Source organism: Pristis pectinata, chromosome 39 (genome assembly GCF_009764475.1).
Source record: "Pristis pectinata isolate sPriPec2 chromosome 39, sPriPec2.1.pri, whole genome shotgun sequence".
Lineage (NCBI taxonomy): Eukaryota > Metazoa > Chordata > Chondrichthyes > Rhinopristiformes > Pristidae > Pristis > Pristis pectinata.
In genome coordinates this window covers 2,801,163-2,822,173 of record NC_067442.1, presented here as the reverse complement: position 1 = coordinate 2,822,173, position 21,011 = coordinate 2,801,163, and positions in this window count along the sequence as shown.

Here is a 21,011-nt window from a genome sequence, read left to right as displayed (position 1 = left end):
CGAATGGAAGTCATGACTAAAAACAAGTGAGAAATCGGAATGACCTTAGTTAGAGAAAGCATTATTTCACTTTGCTCCCCTTTAAGAGTGTTAAAACCCAACCTGAACATTTCACCGACAGGCAGTTCTGTTGTGGGACAAGATTCTTTCGGGTCTCAAAGGCGGAGGACTCCGGACACAGTCTTTGGATTATAAAAAGAATTTATTTACAAAGACAAACGTGGGAACAGAATGAATGGAACGGATGCGCGCTTGCACTCGGGTAACCGCGAAACGTGAGGGGAGTTGCAAGGGGGGTGAAGTACACACACACACACACACACACACACACACACACACACACACACACACACACACACACACACACACACAGAGTAAGCTAGTTACAAATGGTCAGGGAAAAACAATACGATGCCTGAACCCCCCTGCCTCCGGGACAAGCAACGGCTCTACGCTACTGGGAATCTACTTGAAAACGCCCCTGAACCCCTGTGGAAGTGCACACTCTTACCAGTGGTCCCTTGACGTGGTTTCAACCCCGGCAGCAATCAAAAGAGGAAGAGCCACACACGTGGCATCCTTTCTTGTGCTGGAGAGCTGGGTGGAGCTAGCTCAGGTGATTCAACGAGTCCAATGGGTCGCGGCCAGGTATGAGAGGTGAGCACGGGGACCAGTGGTCAGGAGTGTGCTGCTAAATGGCTGGGTGGGGCTAGACCCTGATTGACAGTGGTGTCACTTTCGACTAGTACTCGATAGTGTCACATGACAGCCATGACCTTTCACATTACGTTCCCATGTCACTTGTACACAAACTCAGAGCAAGTTGGTCAATCTTGCACTAGTGTTATGTTTATATTATATTGCACATGACAGCAATCAACCTGAACTTGAGTCTGTGGGAGCGGGGTCAGGATTAGAGCGAGTCCCACCTCTGACCATGAAGTGGACCTGATGGTGGCATCCAAACCCCAGTACAAGCATCAGCTGCTGGACTGGCACATCAGGGCATCTGAACAACACCCAGTTCACGAGATGTCCGTAGGGGAATGCTGCCGGCTGGCACATTCCAGGCTGCAGGACTACGTGCTGAGGGACGCACTGAAGCTGGACGCAGCCAACGCAAAGGCTCAGTGGGGAAGGACTACAGTTTCGGGTTCTTCTGCCACTGGAGAGGGAGGGGCAGGAACAGGGAGAAAGCCCCTAAATATTGTAAATACGGGAACAGGGAGCCACACGTGTGGCATCAGTGCTGTTTTCTATATAAAAAGGTAACACTAATGAATGATCTGTACAAGAATGTAAAGGTTTGCACTGTTTTGTAATTGTATATAGTTTGTCTTTTATTATGCATAAAGTTTATTTTATTAGAAAAGGTTCACAGACCCCTCAGTCTTTACTGTCGGCACTGTTTTTACTGATCAATGTTTTATTGGAGAGCTTGGAGCATAGAATAATTTTCTTAAAAACTTATGAGCAAAACATTGGCTCAGTCATAGATCACAGGGAGTAGCAGAGAAAGGTTGTTGTTCAGACTGGAGAGGAGGGCACAGTGCAGTTCGCTAAAAACCTGTACCAGGACCTCAACTTTCCTCTGTCTAACTTGGATGTACAGGGCACAATCTCCAAATATGCAGGTGAAACAAAAACTGGCAGCTTAGGAAATGGTTAGGAGGATGATAGCACACTCCAAGGAGAGAAGGACAAGCTGGTGCGATGGGCAGAGATGCAACAGATAAAATTTAATGCTGAGGAACGGAACATGTTACATTTTGTTAGAAAGAGAAGAGACGATGTAAACTATGGTAGTCTTCTAAAAGGAGTCAAGTACAGAAGGATCTGGTGTTGGTATTGGTTTATCATTGTCACTTGTACTGAGGTATAGTGAAAAACTTGTCTTGCATACCGATCGTACAGGTCAATTCATTACACAGTGCAGTTACATTGAGCTAATACAGAGTGCATTGAGCTAGTACAAGTAAAAACAGTAACAGTACAGAGTAAAGTATCACAGCTACAGAAAAAGTGTAGTGCAATAAGGTACAAGGTCACAACAAGGATCTGGAGATATATATGCACAGTTTGTTGAAAATGGCATTGAGGAAGTGATTGGAAAGCATACGAGTCCCTTGGATTTATGAATAGAGGCAGACAGTAAAAGAACGAGAGGCGGATGGTACAAGAATAAAGAAGTCTTGATGAACACTGCTTTGGCCACTGCTGGTGTGCAGCGGCCATTTCAGGAAATTCAGGAAAGACATGATAGCTTTGGAGGGCATACAGAGGAGATTTATTGGATGAATCAAGGACATGGGGATAGAGAGAAAATTTGGGGTTGTCCCTGGAACAGCTGATGTTGTGAGGGGATCAGAGATCAAGACAGACTGAGCCCATTGGTGGAGGGCAACAGAAGTGAAGGTGATGGGCAGAAGAACCAAAACTGACAGGAGGAAAAATGCTTTTACGCAGCGATCGGTCAGGGTCGGGAATGCACTGTGTTTTGTAAAGTCAACTTCGGTGTGCGAAAGGGTAGCTGGATACAGACCTTAAAAAGAGTTTTCAGGATTGTTGGGAGACTCGCTGGATTGCTCTTCCATAGTACAGGTACAGTCTGGATGGGCCAAATGGCTTCCTTCCATGCTGTAACCACTCTCTGATCCAGTGAACACAAAATCCTGGTGAAGGAGGGTGCCAATTAATTGACACTGCTTCACTCATGTTTAAAGAAGGGAAATGGTATGTTTGTCATTATAGCAAGAGGATTTGCAGGGATGTTTTGCAGCAGTGTATCTTAGAACCATAGAACAGTACAGCACAATACAGGCCCTTCGGCCCACAATGTTGTGTTGACCTTTAAACCTCGCCTAAGACTATCTAACCCCTTCCTCCCACATATTCCTCTATCTTACATTCCTCCATATGCTTATCTAACAATCTCTTGAACTTGACCAACGTATCAGCCTCCACCACCACCCCCAGGCAGTGCATTCCATGCACCAACCACTCTCTGGGTGAAAAACCTCCCTCTGATGTCTCCCTTGAACTCCCCACCCATTACCTTAAAGCCATGCCCTCTTGTATTGAACATCGGTGCCCTGGGAAAGAGGCGCTGGCTGTCCACTTTATCTATTCCTCTTAATATTTTGTATACTATTAAGAGGAATTAAGATCTTGCTGAGATCATCTCTAGAGTACTGTGTGCAGTTTGGATTCCTAATCCGAGGATGTCCTTGCTGTCAAGGGAGCACGGTGGAGGTTCACCAGACCGATTTCTGTGATAGTGGGACTGATGTATGGTGAGTGATTGGGAGAATTGGGCTTGTACTGGAAGAACGAGAGGACCTCATTAAAATGCATCACATTTTAACAGTACTGGGCTGACTAGATGCAGGAAAGACGTTCCTGATGGCGGAGAAGTCCAGCCTGAGGAAAGGGGTAGTCCATTTAGTACCGAGATGAGGAGAAGTTTCTTATCCCAGAGAGCAGTGAACCTGTGGAATTCTCCACCACAGAAAGCAATTGAGAGCAAATCACTAGAGTCAGATACAGTAGTAACAGCTAAAGAGATCAAGGAATAATAGAAGAAAGCAGGAATAAGGTTCTGAGTGTGGATGATCAGCCATGATGACGATGAATGGTGTAGAAAGCTTGAAGAGACAAATGACCCACTCTGCTTCTAGTTTCTATTTCTTTACGCACTCCGACTTAATCACAAGGGTCACACCTCCCTTTCCCCAATTCTTGCTGTTGAATAATTAACAGAAGCCACACAAAGTGAGGTCATCATCACGTGTGGGATGTAAGAGCCTCATCAAAGGGAGCGATGCTTGGAAGTGCCTAGTTTACAACACCCGATGCACACGCAAGGTCTGCAGAATCATAGATGACCCGTCATCCCTCCCACGACCTATTTGTCCTACTGCTGTCTGGCAAGTGGTACCGGAGCATCTGGGCCAGAACTACTAGACTGTACAACAGTTCTTCCCCCCACGGGCTGTCAGGCTCCTGAATACCCTGGAGGCAGTTTCAGACAAATGCCGCATCAGAAGTCCTGGTTTGCACAACGGCGTATAAGAACTTTGGCTGCTGCTGAACATGTTTATACAATTAGTGTAACACACTGAGTTAGGTATCTTATAACCATAGAAAGCATCCTATCTGGATGTATCACGGCTTGGTACAGCAACTGCTCTGCCCAGGACTGCAAGAAGCTGCAGAGAGTTGTGGACACAGCCCAGCGCATCACGGACACCAGCCTCCCCTCCTTGGACTCTGTCTTTACCTCTCGTTGCCTTGGTGAAGCAGCCGGCATAATCAAAGATCCCACTCACCCGGGTCATTCTCTCTTCTTCCATCGGGTAGAAGATACAGGAGCCTGAGGGCACGTACCACCAGACTTAAGGACAGCTTCTACCCCACTGTGATAAGACTATTGAACGGTTCCTTTATACGATGAGACAGACTCTGACCTCATGATCTACCTTGTTGTGACCTTGCACCTTATTGCCCTGCACTTTCTCTGTAGCTGTGACACTTTACTCTGTACTGTTATTGTTTTTACCTGTACTACATCAATGCACTCTGTACTAACTCAATGTAACTGCACTGTGTAATGAATTGACCTGTACGATCGGTTTGCAAGACAAGTTTTTCACTGTACCTCGGTACAAGTGATGATAAAGCAATACCAATAGTTTCTTCATCCAACTCGGTTTTGCACTAATTGCACTAAATCTGTTTTCTGTATATACAGTTTTTTTGCACTGTTTGTACTTGCACAACTTTTGTCTGCGTTTATTGTATGTCCTCTGTTGTGAGAGTCTGGGGGGTAACGACATTTTGTTCCTCCATATGTTTTTATAGCACATGGGTCAATGACAATAAAGTAACTTGAACTTGATTTCCAGATGGACGGGACTTCTGCTGGGAAACACCACCCTAGATGAGTTTACCGTCCTGTGCATGAGGGAAAAAAAAATCGATGTAATGCTGTTGAATTTCCAGGCAGATGTTTTCGACATCCCAGACTCAAAATCGCCCCTTGATTTTGCTGGTGCGGGGTCTTTCACTGGTCTTCCTACCCACAGGTAATACACTAGAGGTACAATAAGGCATGATGATATATAGTAAATGGGAGGATACTGAGAAGTGTACAGGAACAGAGGGAGTGTATCATAGAAACATAGAAAACCGACAGCACAATTCAGGCCCTTCAGCCCACAAAGCTGTGCCGAACATGTCCCTACCTTAGAAATTATTAGGCTTACTCATAGCCCTCTATTTTTCTCAGCTCCATGTACCTATCCAACAGTTTCTTAAAAGACCCTATCGTATCTGCCTCCACCACCGTTGCCGGCAGCCCGTTCCACACACTCACCACTCTCTGAGTAAAAAACTTACCCCTGACATCTCCTCTGTACCTACTCCCCAGTACCTTAAACCTGCGTTCTCTTGTGGCCGCCATATCAGCCCTGGGGAAAAGCCTCTGACTATCCACACGATCAATGCCTCTCATCATCTTATACACCTCTATCAGGTCCCCCCTCATCCTCCGTCGCTCCAAGGAGAAAAGGCCGAGTTCCCTCAACCTGCTTTTATAAGGCACGCTCCGCATTCCAGGCAGCAGCCTTAGAGGTAGGAGGACAGGCAACAGGATACTTCCCTGAGGCATAGAATATACGAGTAAGGTGGTCATGCCAGAATTGTATACAGCACCAGCAAGGCCACAGCTTGGGTAATGCACACAGTTCTGCAGAAGACAATGGGAAGGGAGCACTGGTGAACAAAGGGTTACTCTTTCTCTCTACTGGTTACATAGCCACTGTAAACAGCATGAGCCTCCTACTAGTGTAGTCAGCTTGGTGTGATAAGGAGTTACTAAGCTTTGAAACTTCAAGGCCACAAGGAAACAATAAGGTTCAAGTTAAGATGCAAGGCTGCACATAGCAGCCTCAGTTTGACCAGTGGTAACGTAGGCTGGTCAAGCATACCCAAATATGGGTATGCCTGTGCAGTAGGTGTGTGGCCTAGGGTGTGGGTGGAGTTTCAAGAGAAACCCCACCCACTCTCCAGAGAACCATGTATTTAAGCTAAGTTAACACCCTGTATTTTTTTTGAGTCAGGTCACGTGCAGGTAAGAGCAGAATTGACTGTTTGCTCCTCCATGTACCCCCCCCCCCCCCACTCCCACTAACATTAAACAATAAAGAACTTTTGTACGCTCCTTGGTTCTGCTGTGGTCTCTTTTATTACAGCGCAGGTTGACTTTCACAGTTCCATTAAAGAAAGAATGTGGGTGGTCTGAAAAGGAGGCCGGGGACATTTGCGACTCAGAAATTGGAGCTCGAAGGAAAGGTTGGAAAGTCTGCAGTTATTTTTGAAACAGGAGGCTGAGAGGTGGCAGGGAGCCTCCCAACACTGAAGCAGTGCTTGGATGTGTACTTTTACCAAGTGTGAATTGCAGGGCTAGGGCCATTTTGGGAAGGCAGGTTCAGGCTGGGTCACTTATTTCTGATTATCATGGATACGATGGGCTGAATGGCCTTGTGTCATAATTTTCCATTATGGCCAAAGTCATCGCTTTGGAGATCCAATCGTGGAGGAATCACTTTAAGGTTCAATGATGATTTTCAAAGGGAATGTGGATAATTATTTCAGGATAAATTCCTGGGCTGTGGCAGCGTGGAGGCAAGTAGACAGATCCGTAAAGAGCTGGCAGAGACAGGATGGAGTGAATGGCCTCGTGCTCAAGTTCAAGTTCCTTTATTGTCATTCACCCACATGCTATAAAAACACTTAGAGGAACGAAATGTCATTTCCCCCAGACTCACAACAGAAGACACATGGAACAGAAGACATACAATAAACAGACAAAAAAATCATCCAAGTACAAATAATGCAAGAAAAAGTATATACAGGATACAAAATGAGTGCAGGGTTAGTGCAAAACCAAGTTGGATGAAGAAAATACAGAACTGTGTTGCACTAATTGTATAAACATGTTCAGCGGCAGCCAAAGTTCTTATACGCTGTTGTGCAAACCAGGACTTTTGACGCGGCATTTGTCTGAGACTGTCTCCAGGGTATTCAGGAGCCTGACAGACTGGGGGGGAAACAAACTGTTGTACAGTCTAGTAGTTCTGGCCCAGATGCTCCGGTACCGCTTGCCAGACGGCAGTGGGACAAATAGGTCGTGAGAGGGATTGAGAGGGGTCAATTTATAACAATGGTGCTATTGATGCACAGGGGTGTGTGGTCACCCTGGGCCTCTCTAAATTTCTGCATTGGTGTTTTATGCTCCAATAGTGAACTTCACAGCATATCACACATTGCTTTGACACTTGGGCAGAACCCTCACTTAGTTTCATTTCCTTTTGGTTATTTTGGTCCTGATCATACTGCCAAGATGGGAATGAGCAGAAGATACTGTGTTGTGGTGAAAGTAATTTGTTGCTGAACTTCACATCTCTTGGGAGGGGTGTATCGGCTGCAGAGGGTGATAGTAACAGGGTGGTGTTACAGAGAGGGAAGTGTGGAGGGGCTGTAGGGGGTTACAGTGATAGGAAGGGTTGTAGGGGCTGGAGGGGGTTACAGAGAAGGAGGGAGGAAGCCAGGATGAGAATTGTATCAATGAGGCATCATTGACCTGGGAGCTGGTACAGGTCAGCAAGAGGAGGAGACTATGGTGAAGGGGCCTTCATGTGTGTTAGTTCATTAGGTCTCTGCTAAAATCAGTGCCATCACATGGGAGGGTGAGAGGAGACATGATAGAGGTGTACAAAATATGAAGAGGAATAGATAGAGTGGACAGCCAGCGCCTCTTTCCCAGGGCACCAATGCTCAATACAAGAGGGCATGGCTTTAAAGTAATGGGTGGGAAGTTCAAGGGAGATATCAGAGGAAGGTTTTTTACCCAGAGAGTGGTTGGGGCGTGGAATGTGCTGCCTGGGGCGGTGCTGGAGGCAGGTACATTGGTCAAATTCAAGAGATTACTAGATATGGAGGCGTGCAAAATAGAGGGATATGTGGGAGGAAGGGGGTTAGATAGTCTTAGGCGAGGTTCAAAGGTCAGCACAACACTGTGGGCTGAAGGGCCTGTTGTGCTGTGCTGTTCTATGATTCTATGATCACAGCTCACTGAGAATGATCTTGAATGCAGACTGTCAGATTTAGTAAATATGTCTAACCTGCTGCTGATGTTACTTGGAGAAGTGCCAGGAGGAAGTACGATTTCCTGATCATTGTCCGATCCCAGATATTCCCTACGTTTCCTTCCTTTCCGGGTCTGAAAGAGAAGAGTTAATGAGACCTCTCCTCCTGTCTGGCAGCTCTCGAGAGATTCAAACTGCTATTAGACAGTGGGGCTAATCTCCCACTTGACCGAGTGCCAGAAATCTCCTCTTAGACCCCACTGCTCACAAGTACAGTGGTCTCAGGTACAGTAAAACTCCGATAATCCAGCACAGTCAGGAGTTGGAAGGAACGGCCAATTTTCCGCATTATTCAATGTCTTTCTATTGATATCTTAACACTCTACCTTCTTATATGATGTTACATAGCACGAGCAAAACTGGTTCCAGAGTACAGATTGAAAATTCCGAGTGGAAAAGAGTGTGAGAACTGAGGTTCCAGTTCGTTAAAGGGTTTGACCCCAGGGAGTGCAAAGGAGCACAGAAACCAGGGCCCCAGTAAGCTCACCAGCACCTCTACTTCCTCAGGAGGTTAAAGAAATTCAGTTTGTCCCCTTTGACTCTCACAACTTTTACCGATGCAGCATAGAAAGCATCCTATTTGGATATATCACTGCTTGGTTCCGCAACTGCTCTGCCCGGGACCACAAGAAACTGCAGAGAGTTGTGGACACAGCCCAGCCCATCATGGAAACCAGCCTCCCCTCCGTGGACTCTGTCTTTACCTCTCGTTGTCTCGGTGAAGCAGCCAGCATAATCAACGACCCCACCCACCCGGGTCATTCTCTCTTATCTCCTCTTCCATCAGGTAGAAGATACAGGACCCTGAGGGCACGTACCACTGGACTTAAGGACAGCTTCTTCTCCACTGTGATAAGACTATTGAATGGTTCCCTCATAGGATGAGGGGGACTCTGACCTCACGATCTACCTTGTTGTGACCTACTCTCTGTAGCTGTGACACTTTACTCTGTACTGTTATTGTTTTTACCTGTACTACCTCAATGCACTCTGTACTAACTCAATGTAACTGCACTGTGTAACAAATTGATCTGTAGGATCAGTATGCAAGTTTTTCACTGTACCTCAGTACAAGCGACAATAATAAACCAATTCCAATACCTTGGAGTTACTTCCTTTGAATACTGTGTCTGAATTGCTTACTGCATGTTGACTTTCAGTAATTTCAGTACAAGGACACCCATGTCCCTCTGAACACTTATCACTCTCTCAACATTGAAAATTAATATTTTTAGTATTTATCTGCCAGGGTTCAAGTCGGGCCGTTCAGGGGTATCATCAGGAAGCACTTCCTCACCCCAAGGGCAGGGCGGGAGCTGATCAGAAGTTCATCCCCAACAGAGGGCTGTTGGACATGGGGTACCTGGAGCTTCCAAGACTGAGATGGACAGAGTTTAGTTAGGTGTGAGGCATGCGGAACAACGACGGGTCGGTGGTTAAATCCCCAACCTTTAATTTCCCTGATGCTTGTTCTTCAGAATCTTTCACTCTCATCCTCAAACACCCACAAGCACTGCCATTCACTCCAACTTACAAACGCTGGCTTAAAGCTCACATTCTCAGCCACACAAACCTCAAAATAGTTTCTCCAACGTTCCTGGAAATGGACACACCAAGTGTCCTGTGCATTCAAAGATGGGTGCACAAGGGAAAGCATCACCCTCTCACTCATCTTTGCCCTCTTTCTCATGGCCCATCATATTACAGACAAGACATTGTAGAGAATGCAACCGTCTTTCTACTTACTGGAGAATTGCCTGGGTTTGCAGCTTGAATCCTGTTGTTTGAGCAGTTAGTTTGCTCCCCTTCAGAGTTCAGTGGTCAACTGGGAACTGTTTAGCCAAACAGGATCGCAGGTGACCAGCTTTCCCTGTAGTCCAGGTGTCCAGAAGAACACTGCTGATCAGAGTTTGAGGGGCTGAATGTCTTGGGGAGAGTCGTTTGGCTACTGAAGTGACCTTATTTAGAAACGTGAGTGCCTGGGTGTTGTACAATTGGAAAACCACAGTGTTAGTTGCAGACTATTTTTAACCAACCAGGACACAGAAACACACAACAATGCCTCCATCACCCCCTGAGTGGAAATTGTTCAACAAACCCTGTCCTTCTGGTTATTTCTTCCTCGGTTTTCCACTGTTGGCAAGGGCCTGGCATTTGTTATCCATCCTCAATTGCTAACCTGTCAGAGGGATAATACCGACTGAGGGAGAGCCACACTATTGGAGAGAATACCAAGGCATCACCACACTAAGAGGGGCTCGACCGATAAATGGTCAGAAGGAACAGTTGAGTTACATCAGGAAAGGGGAACTATGCCCAATGATTCCATTTCTCCTGCAGCATTGGAAAGCCTAAGGACCTGCCACTTGGTATTGGGATTGGTTTATTATTGTCACTTGTACCGAGGTACAGTGAAAAACTTGTCTTGCATACCGATCGTACAGGTCAATTCATTACACAGTGCAGTTACATTGGGTTAGTACAGAGTGCATTGAGGTAGTACAGGTAAAAACAGTAACAGTACAGAGTAAAGTGTCACAGCTACAGAGAAAGTGCAGTGCAATAAGCTGCAAGGTCACAACAAGGTAGATTGTGAGGTCAGAGTCCATCTCATTGTATAAGGGAACCATTCAATAGTCTTATCACAGTGGGGTAGAAGCTGTCCTTGAGCCTGGTGGTCGCTGCCCTCAGGCTCCTGTATCTTCTACCCGATGGGAGAGGAGAGAAGAGAGAATGACCCGGGTGGGTGGGGTCTTTGATTATGCCGGCTGCTACACCAAAACAATGAGAGGTAAAGACAGAGTCCATGGAGGGGAGGCTGGTGTCTGTGATGCGCTGGGCTGTGTCTACAACTCTCTGCAGTTTCTTGCGGTCCTGGGCAGAGCAGTTGCTGTACCAAGCCGTGATGCATCCAGATAGGATGCTTTCTATGGTGCATCGGTAAAAGTTGTGAGAGTCAAATGGGACAAACAAAATTTCTTTAGCCTCCTGAGGAAATAGAGGTGCTGGTGAGCTTTCTTGGCCGTGGCATCTACGTGATTTGACCAGGACAGGCTGCTGGTGATGTTCACTCCCAGGAACTTGAAGCTCTACTCCTGACAGCTCTCAGAACGAAACTGAGGGTTCAACAATTTCAGACCACAAACCTTTCCATTTGCATAATTTTCCAGTTCTAAAGAAAGCTCGTCAACCAAATGTTAACCCCATTTTCCTCTCTCTACAGTTGTTGGTTAAGCTGTTGAATACTCCTTGCATTTCGGATTTCCAGCAAACGTTTTGCGCCTCACATTCCAGCATGTTTCCCTGCCTTGTCAGTTCTCATATACCCCCTTCTACTGTGTCTTCTCCAGATTGATCAGCCTTCACCACCCTCTCAGCCAGCACCACCCCCACTTGTGTCACTGTCTTGCTCTCCACATACATTCGCTTTATCTCCCCACCTTCCCTTTCTTGCAACACAAAACAAGTTTGATTTCTAACTCTTCCCAGTTCTGATGAAAGCCAATTGATCTGAAGCAATAATCATCTCTACTGCTTCATGGATGCTGCCTGACCTGCTGAGCATTCCCGGTATTTTCTGTTCACTCATTTTCCCTCATACCTGTTAATCATAAGTAAGGCAGGAATTTCCCCTTGATCTCGGTGTATCAGCAAGGTATTAAACACCATCAGGCATGGTTAAAGCACGGAAGGAGGCCTTTTGACTTGCAGATTCTGTTCAAGAGCAGTCCAACTATCCCACTCCTGCCTCTCCCCACCGCTGTGCAAATTCTTTCCTTTCAGGTAGTCATCCAGCTCCCTTTACGATGCTACAATTGAATTTACCTCCTCTCATTCCCCAAAAGTACAGTCTGTATCCTATTCTCCACGCAAAACAAAATTCTTGTGTCGATTTTGGTTCTTTTGGCAACACATTCTCCATCCTCTAGTTGATCCTTCTATCAATGTTTACTCTGTCTACTTTATACATTAAATACCCTGATCCTAGCAACTCCTACGTTCCAAGGAGAACAGCCCCAGCTTCCCCAGTCTATCCACACAGGTAAAAAACCAAGGTACTTGGCATCCTTTAATGTAAATCTCCTCTGCACTCTCTCCAAAGTCCTTACATCTTTCCTCAAGCGTGACACCCAGAACTGGACACAACAGTCCAATTGAGGCCAAAAAATGCTTTATGACTTTTGGAAGCCAATGTATTCAGTTTTAGGAACATTTTTAACATGAAAGCCATGCTATTTTTACTGGGTCTGCAGCTGGAAACGTGTTTCTTTCCCCATCGTTTTTCCACTTGGAAAATTTATTGCGAGGTTTCTTAATCTTTAAGGTAGTACACCTGTGGTTTGTTCTCCCCCCCCCCCCCACACACACCTCCTCCAAACCCCTCCACCCACCTCCTACCCTCCCCTACCTGAAATAGTGTCCCTTCCTGAGATCCGTGTCTGCGCGCCCCCACTGCGCCAAAAGTTATCCGGAGCACTACTGGTGACACGCAAGGGCTGAGAGATTCCTCGCTCCCAGGGCCGGTGTCCGGGTGGCTGGGAGGTGTTGTAAGACAAGTTCTTTAAGTTCTCAAAGGGCAAGGACTCTGGACGCAGTCTTTGGAGTAAAAAAATGATTTATTCACAAAGACAAACACAGGGCAGAATGAACGGGAACGGATGCACACATACACACAGGTGATTATGAACGTGGGGGAAATCACAACAAGGGTGAGATGTGCATGCACGCAGACACACATACAACAAGCTGGTTACAAATGATCAAGGAAGAAACAGTACGATGCCTGACCCCTCGGCTCTATGCTCACGGGAATCTACTTAGGACACTCCCAAACCTTGTGGAAGTACACACTCTAACCAATGGTCTCTTCAACATTGTTTCAAATTTCCTGGAGCAATCAGCAAGCACATGCGGCTCTCTTTATAGTGCTGGAGGGCTGGGTGGAGCCAGCCCAGGTAATTCAAATAAGCCAATGGCTCAGGGCCAGGTACAAAGGTGTTTTACAAAGGCCAATGGTCAAGGGTGTGCACTAATGGGTGGGTGGAGCCAGACCTTGATTGACAGTGGTGTGGCTTTCGACCATGTGCTCAATGGTGTCACGTGACATCCATGACGCTGCACGATACAGAAGGTCCTCAGCTCAGTAAGCAGAAGTAACTCCACTAATCCAGTCATTTTAGAACCATAGAACAATACAACACAATACAGGCCCTTCGGCCCACCGTGTTGTGCTGACCTTCAAACCACTCCTTAGAAATTCTAACCCCTTCCTCCCACATATCCCTCTATCTTAAATTCCTCCACATGCTTATCTAACAGTCTCCTGAACTTGACCAACGTGTCAGCCTCCACCACCGTCCCAGGCAGCGCATTCCACGCTCCAACCACTCTCTGGGTGAAAAGCCTTCCTCTGACGGCTCCCTTGAACTTTCCACCCATTACTTTAAAGCCATGCCCTCTTGTATTGAGCACTGGTGCCCTGGGAAAGAGGCGCTGGCTGTCCACTCTATCTATTCCTCTTAATATTTTGTATACCTCTATCATGTCTCCCCTCATCCTCCTCCTCTCCAAAGAGTAAAGCCCCAGCTCCCTTAGTCTCTTCTCATAATCCATACTGTCTAATCCAGGTAGCATCCTGGTAAATCTCCTCTGCGCCCTTTCCAACGCTTCCACATCCTTCCTATATTGAGCTGACCAGAACTGGACATAGTACTCTAAGTGTGGTCTAACCAGAGTTTTGTAAAGCTGCATCATTACTTGGCGGCTCTTAAACTCGATCCCACGACTTATGAAAGCTAACATCCCATAAGCTTTCTTAACTACCCTATCCACCTGTGTGGCAACTTTCAGTGATCTGTGGATATGAACCCCCAGATCCCTCTGCTCCTCTACACTGCCCAGAATCCTGCCATTCATATTGGAGCTTATCTTCTGAAGCCAAACACATCTCCATATTAAACTGCATCTGCCACCTGTCAGCCCATGCTGCCACTAGATGCTGCCTAGACCTGTTGCTCCTCTTCGTGAAAGGCAGGGGTGTGCAACACTCGTCCTGTCACCAACGTTCCTCACCGCCTCATCACCACACCCCCCCCCCACCCATTTCACTGAGATCGGATTTCCACATATTCAATGGCCTTGCCCCGTCTTTGCTGAACTCTTCCCATAGGTTTGAGTGAAGAGTGCTTTCATGTGGTCTCTGTCCCATATCTAGTTTTGCCAGGACTTTAGGGGTGTCACAGGGAGTTGGGATCTCCACTTTGTTCTCCGTGTCGCATGAAGAAGTAGAAGCAGAAGACAATCCCAAACTGTCCGTGGGGACAATAGGCGATGTTTTAGAACATAGAACAGTACAGCACAATACAGGCCCTTTGGCCCACAATGTTGTGCCGACCTTTAAACCTCGCCTAAGACTATCTAACCCCTTCCTCCCACATATCCCTCTATTTTAAGTTCCTCCATATGCTTATCTAGTAATCTCTTGAATTTGACCAATGTACCTGCCTCCAGCACCGCCCCAGGCAGCGCATTCCATGCCCCAACCACTCTCTGAGTAAAAAACCTCCCTCTGACATCTCCCTTGAACTTCCCACCCTTTGCTTTAAAGCCATGCCCTCTTGTATTGAGCATTGGTGCCCTGGGAAAGAGGCGCTGGCTGTCCACTCTATTCCTCTTAATATTTTGTACACCTCTATCATGTCTCCTCTCATCCTCCTCCTCTCCAAAGAGTAAAGCCCGAGCTCCCTTAGTCTCTCCTCATAATGCATCCTCTCTAAACCAGGCAGCATCTTGGTAAATCTCCTCTGCGCCCTTTCCAACGCCTCCACATCCTTCCTATAATGAGGCGACCAGAACTGGACACAGTACTCCAAGTGTGGTCTAACCAGAGTTTTAATCCTCCTCTCTGACTCTTCACTTTCTCTGTGCCTCCTCTTCCCTCCCTCTTGCTCTGATATGCACCTTCTCTTAGTTTCTATTGGTTGTCTCCCACTGTTGTTCACCCCCTCACTCTTTCACAAATGTCTCTGTAACTCTCTTGATCCCTCTCTGTCTCCAATGCACTCTCTCTCTCTATTTTGTTCTTTCACAATCCTGCTGCTCACTCTCAGCTGTTTTTTCCTTCCTCCTCTATCTCTCTCTCTCCCTCTCTCCCATACTTTTCCCCTCTCCCTCTCTCTCCTGTCACTTGAGTCAGAAGGCTGTGGGTTCCTCAGGATGCGCTTGTCTGTCACTCTGCTGCTAATTTTAAGTATCACAGCTGGAGCCAATTTGCGCACAGCAAGCTCCCACAAGAACACATGATAATGTTTGCATCGTCTGTTTGTGAGTAAGGCTGGTTGAGGTATAAAGATTGGCCGGACCCCAGGCTCTTTCTTCAGAAGGGAGGCAGGTTAGTGTCTAATTCTACAGAAGCCACCTCCGATTGTGCAGGACTGTATTGTGGAGGTCGTGGCTGTCACGTGACAGCACTGTCCCCTACCTGTCGAAAGGTACGTCACTGTCAATCGAGGTTTGGCTCCACCTCCACACATTAGTGCACACCTAAGTATTGGACATTTGAGCACCTTTGTCCTTGGCCTGGAGCCATTGGTCTGTTTGAATTACCAGGGCTGGCTCTACCCAGCCCTCCAGTACTAGAAAGAGTGCCGCATGTGCTTGGCTCTCTCTCTTTTGAATGGTCCAGGAATCGTGAAACAACCATTGGTTAGAGTGTGCACCTCCACAAGGGTTAGGAGCGTCCTAAGGTGATTCCCGGGAGTCGGGGGGGGGGGGGGGTCAGGCATTGTATTGTTTCTTCCTTGATCATTTGTAACCAGTTTGTTTTGTGTGTGTGGGTGTGTGTGTGTTTGCATCTCACCCTTGTTGGGATTCCCCTCATGTTCTCGATCACCTGTGTGTGTGCGCGTAAGTGCGCATCCGTTCCCATTTATTCTGTCCCACATTTGTCTTCGTGAAAAAGTCATTTTTTCACTCCAAAGACTGTGTCCAGAGTCCTTGCCCTTTGAGACCTTAAAGGACTTGTCTTACAACAAACACTCACTCGTCACTGCCCCTTCAACAGTGCAGCACTCAATCAGCACTGCCCCATCCACAGTACGACGCTTCTACAACACTGCCTGTCCAACAGTGTGGCACTCCCTCAGCACTGCCCAGCCCAAAGCAGGCTGCTTCTTCAGCACTGCCTCTCCAACAGTGCAGCTCTACCTCAGTATTGCCCACACTTGTCACTGAGAATGACAGCCTCGGTTATAAGGCTCCAGCCTGTCAAATGGGGATTGAACCCCAGGAAACTCTGACTTAAAAGAGAAAGTTCTGATACTGGGCTCGGTTCTGGTCGCCTCACTACAGGAAGGATGTGGAAGCCATAGAGAGGTGCAGAGGAGATTTACAAGGATGTTGCCTGGATTGGGGAGCATGCTTTATGAAAACAGGTTGAGGGAACTCAGCCTTTTCTCCTTGGAGTGACGGAGGATGAGGGGGGACCTGATAGAGGTGTATAAGATGATGAGAAGCATTGATCATGTGGATGGTCAGAGGCTTTTCCCCAGGGCTGAAATGGTGGCCACAAGAGGACACAGGTTTAAGATGCTGGGGGGTAGGTACAGAGGAGATGTCAGGGGTAAGTTTTTTACTCAGAGAGTGGTGAGTGTGTGGAATGGGCTGCCGGCAACGGTGGTGGAGGTGGACATGATAGGGTCTTTTAAGAGACTTTTGGATGGGTACATAGAGCTGAGTAAAATAGAGGGCGATGGGTCTCTAAGGTAGGGACGTGTTCGGCACAGCTTTGTGGGCCGAAGGGCCTGAATTGTGCTGTAGGTTTTCTATGTTCTTTGTTCTATCATTCTGGTAAATCCACACTGCTCTCCCCTCCTAGGGCAGTTTCTGCTCCCTCAGGAGTCAGGCCCAGAACTGCTCACATTTTCAACACATCCCCAGCCTCAGAGATGTTTTGAGATGGGGGAGCGCTCTGGATGTTCTCTCCCCTTTAGCCAGCATCACTCCTGAAGCACCCGGCTCGAGTTTTATCTGGACTTTTGTCCTCAGCACATCAGAGGATGCCCTTGGACAAAGAGCTCACTTGCAAGTGGTGGCTTAAGAAGAGATGGAGACAAAACAAAGAGAGACTACCATTTCAACAGCCCCTTTCGCAATCATGTGCTTCCCAACCAGTGATATCCATTTGCCGTCTGGTCGTAGTTGTAATGGGGAGAACATGGCAGCCAAGTTATGCACAGCGAGTTCCCATCAATGGTCACCTTTCACCCACAGATACACCTTAAATGTGACCTCCACAGGGCCGGTTTCAGATTGTACACCAGGCCGTCACTTCCTCCCCTCCCTCGCCCCCTCTCAGGGTCAGTGAGCCAGCCGCCAGTTGCCTTTCTGCCACCTGCCACGCCTGGAAACGACCATGCGAGTGCATCCAGATTCCCAAGAAATTCCCCACTTATCTGGGAAGGGAAGAAACGCAGGCGAGAGATGTTCTAGCATCGAAAGTAAGGTATCACCGTAACCCTGAATCCTTCAGACATGCTTGTTCTCTCCGGTCCTGACTGTTCCACTCTCAGTAAACCTGAGGCCATCCAACACCCTGCTGCTTTGGATCTGAGCTGCCCCTGTTCCCGATTAACCATCATCCCGGTGGTCAATGGCCAGATCCCAGTCTGGAAACCCCTTATTATAAAATTCCAGGCTCCCTTCTCTTTAACAGAGAAAACATGGGCGGTAATGTGTCGGATTACCAGGCAGATATTTTTGACATCCCAGGTTCGAAATTGTATTTGATGTCACTGATAAGGTAAGAGATATTTATTAGTCACATGTACATCGAAACACACAGTGAAATGCATCTTTTTGCGTGACTGGGAATGTGCTGGGGGGCAGCCCGCAAGTGTCGCCACTCATCCTGCGCCAACATAGCCAGCCCACAACTTCCTAACCCGTACGTCTTTGGAATGTGGGAGGAAACCGGAGCACCCGGAGGAAACCCACGCAGACACATGGGGAAGACGTACAAACTTCTTACAGAGAGCGGCGGGAATTGAACCCGGGTCGCTGACACTGTACTTGTGTTACGCTGACCGCTACACTACCGAGCCGTGCCAATATTTTAATCGGAGGGCTCATCCGCAGGGCTTTTCACAGGTTCTTAAAGCCACAGATGGCAAGACGGCACCGGAGCGTGGCGACTTGTTACAAGCTGCTCTCTGCAGATCTACTCATTACTTTTACTATAATCGTTCTACTCTTTTAAATCTAAATTCTATGTCACTAAGTATTACTAATAATACTCTTTTAAGTCTTCTTACAGGGCTGGCGATCTTCTGACCTCCAGGAACGACTATGAAAGTGACCCGACTCCCGGACCCAGGCAGAAACAACCAGCGAGACCTAGGACGGGCCTGTCAATGTTGAAGCCTTTGCAGGGTGAAGAGCCGACCCCACGGAGTCCCCACCACCGAGACCCGACTCCCGAACCCCACTGTAGCTCCTGACGCTGAGACCCGAGGACCCGGAGTGAAGAACCGACTAACAGGAATGCCCGACATCCAGCCCCGTGTACCAACCTATCCAGAGGCCCAAGCAGCGAAGGCCCGAGTCCCCAAGGCCCAGTCCGAAGCGGGGCCCGAACAATGGAGGCCGGGTCCCGAGGCCCTGCCTGACTTGCAAGGATGCCCGATGCTGGGGTCCGACACCAGGGCCCCTCCGGATTGGAAGCATGACCCGATGGAGCACCCGGGGCTGAGTCCCAATGCTTGAGTCCCCCCCTCGATGCCCCCACTTACCTGCTGGCACAATCCGTTCCTCTTCAGGACCTTCAGACCTGTATGGGAACAACAACTTACCACCCAGGCCAGCTGAATCCATTCCAGGTCTGTTCACAGGCAAGTCACTTACCTTTCAGTCCAGGTGAATATGCTCCAGGTCTTCCAAGTCTGCCTAGAAGAAATCACTTACCTTCCAGTTCAGGTGAATCCGTTCAAGGCCCTCCAGGTCTGTCCTTAATCAATCACTTACCAGGTTGCTGTACTCCAGGACCAACGAGTCGTAGCCACTTACCTCGGAGGAATGTTAAGGGGCTGGGCTGCAGGTGAGTCTGAAACAGCATGGGGTACAGGAGCACCCCCCTCCCCACCATACTACTAGATAATGTAATGACCGGGCCATTGAGAACAAAGTTGATGAACTAAGGGCAAAACTGATCTCCCAGAGAGAACTGAGGGACTGCTGTGTGCTATGTCTCACCGAAACGTGACTTACACCTGCTTCACCTGACTGTGCCATTCAACCTGAGGGCTTCTCAATCCACTGAATGGACCGTAGGGGGTCCTCTGGCAAAGTTAGAGGCAGAGGGGTCTGTTTCTTAATCAATAACTTGTGGTGCTCAGATGTGACGGTGCTTGCAAGCTCCTGCTCACCCAGCCTGGAATACCTAATGGTGAAGTGTTGACCATACTACCTGCCACAGGAGTTCCCTTCAGCTATCCTGACGGCAGTTGACATCCCACCATAGATGGACATGAGCCCGCACTCACTGAACTATACTCTGGTCAACAACCTTGCGATAGGATACCCTGAGGCCCTCTTCATTATTGCAAGTGACTTCAACCAGCCAACCTCAAGAGTGTGTTACCAAAGTACTACCAGCACATCTCCTGTCCGACCAGCGGCCCTAACACCCTTGACCATTGCTACACAACCATCATAGATGCCTTCCGAGCCACCCCTCACCCTCACTTTGGGAAATTGGATCACCAGGCTGTGCGCCTTCTCCCTGCATACAAACAGAAACTGAAACGGGAGAATCCGGTACAGAGAGTCGTGCAGTGCTGGTCTGTGGAAATAGATGAGCTTCTGTGCGACTGCTTTGAGACAGTGGACTGGTCCATGTTCAAAGACTGAGCTGCCAGCCTCGATGAGTATGCCACCACCATCACAGACTTTATCAGCAAGTGTGTTGAGGACTGTGTACCAAAGAGGATCCCAAATCGGAAACCACGGATGAACCGGGAGATCCACTCCTTCCTGAAGTCGAGGACTGCAGCATTCCCATCAGGTGACCCTGACCTGACAAGAAAGTGAGATACGACCTCCGTAAAGCTACCAGGAATGCCAAGAGACAATACCCAGACCAGCCGTCAGTAATACACTTCAATATTTCTATTTACTCCCAAGGGTAATATTTAATTTGTTTTTCGAGAGGTGTGCTGGGCCATGTCCACTTACGTTCCACTGTGGGGTTATGGTCTTCTCTGCTGCTCTATGTTTGATTTCCGCCACATACTGGTAGACTCCGACGAGCTGGGGCGTCACCTGAGGCAACTCCCATCAAAGATGATCGACTGTCTCATAAGAAAGCAAGGAATAGGAGCAGGACTAGGTCACCTGGCCCCTCGAGCCTGCTCTACCATTCATCAACTCTGCGGCTGATCTATATATTATTTTCCCTGCACTTACCCCAAATCACTTGATTTCCTTAATATTCAATCATCTATTCTTCTTTGTTTTAAATGAATTCATCGACTGAGTCCTTCTGCCCTCCAGGGTAGAGAATCCCAAAGATCCACCGGCCTCTGCATGAAGAAATTTCTCAACATCTCAGTCCTAAATGGCCTATCCCCTATTCTGAGATTGTGATGCCTGGTTCTAGCTTCTTCAGCCAGGAGAAACATTCCAAGCCATCTATTTGACGGGGTTTTTGCTGTTTACTGAAGGGTGGGTGAAAATACTCTCTTTTGTTGATGGTTATTGTCTGACAACTTTATTGACACGCCAACAGATTGCAATCGGTGAGGATAGGCA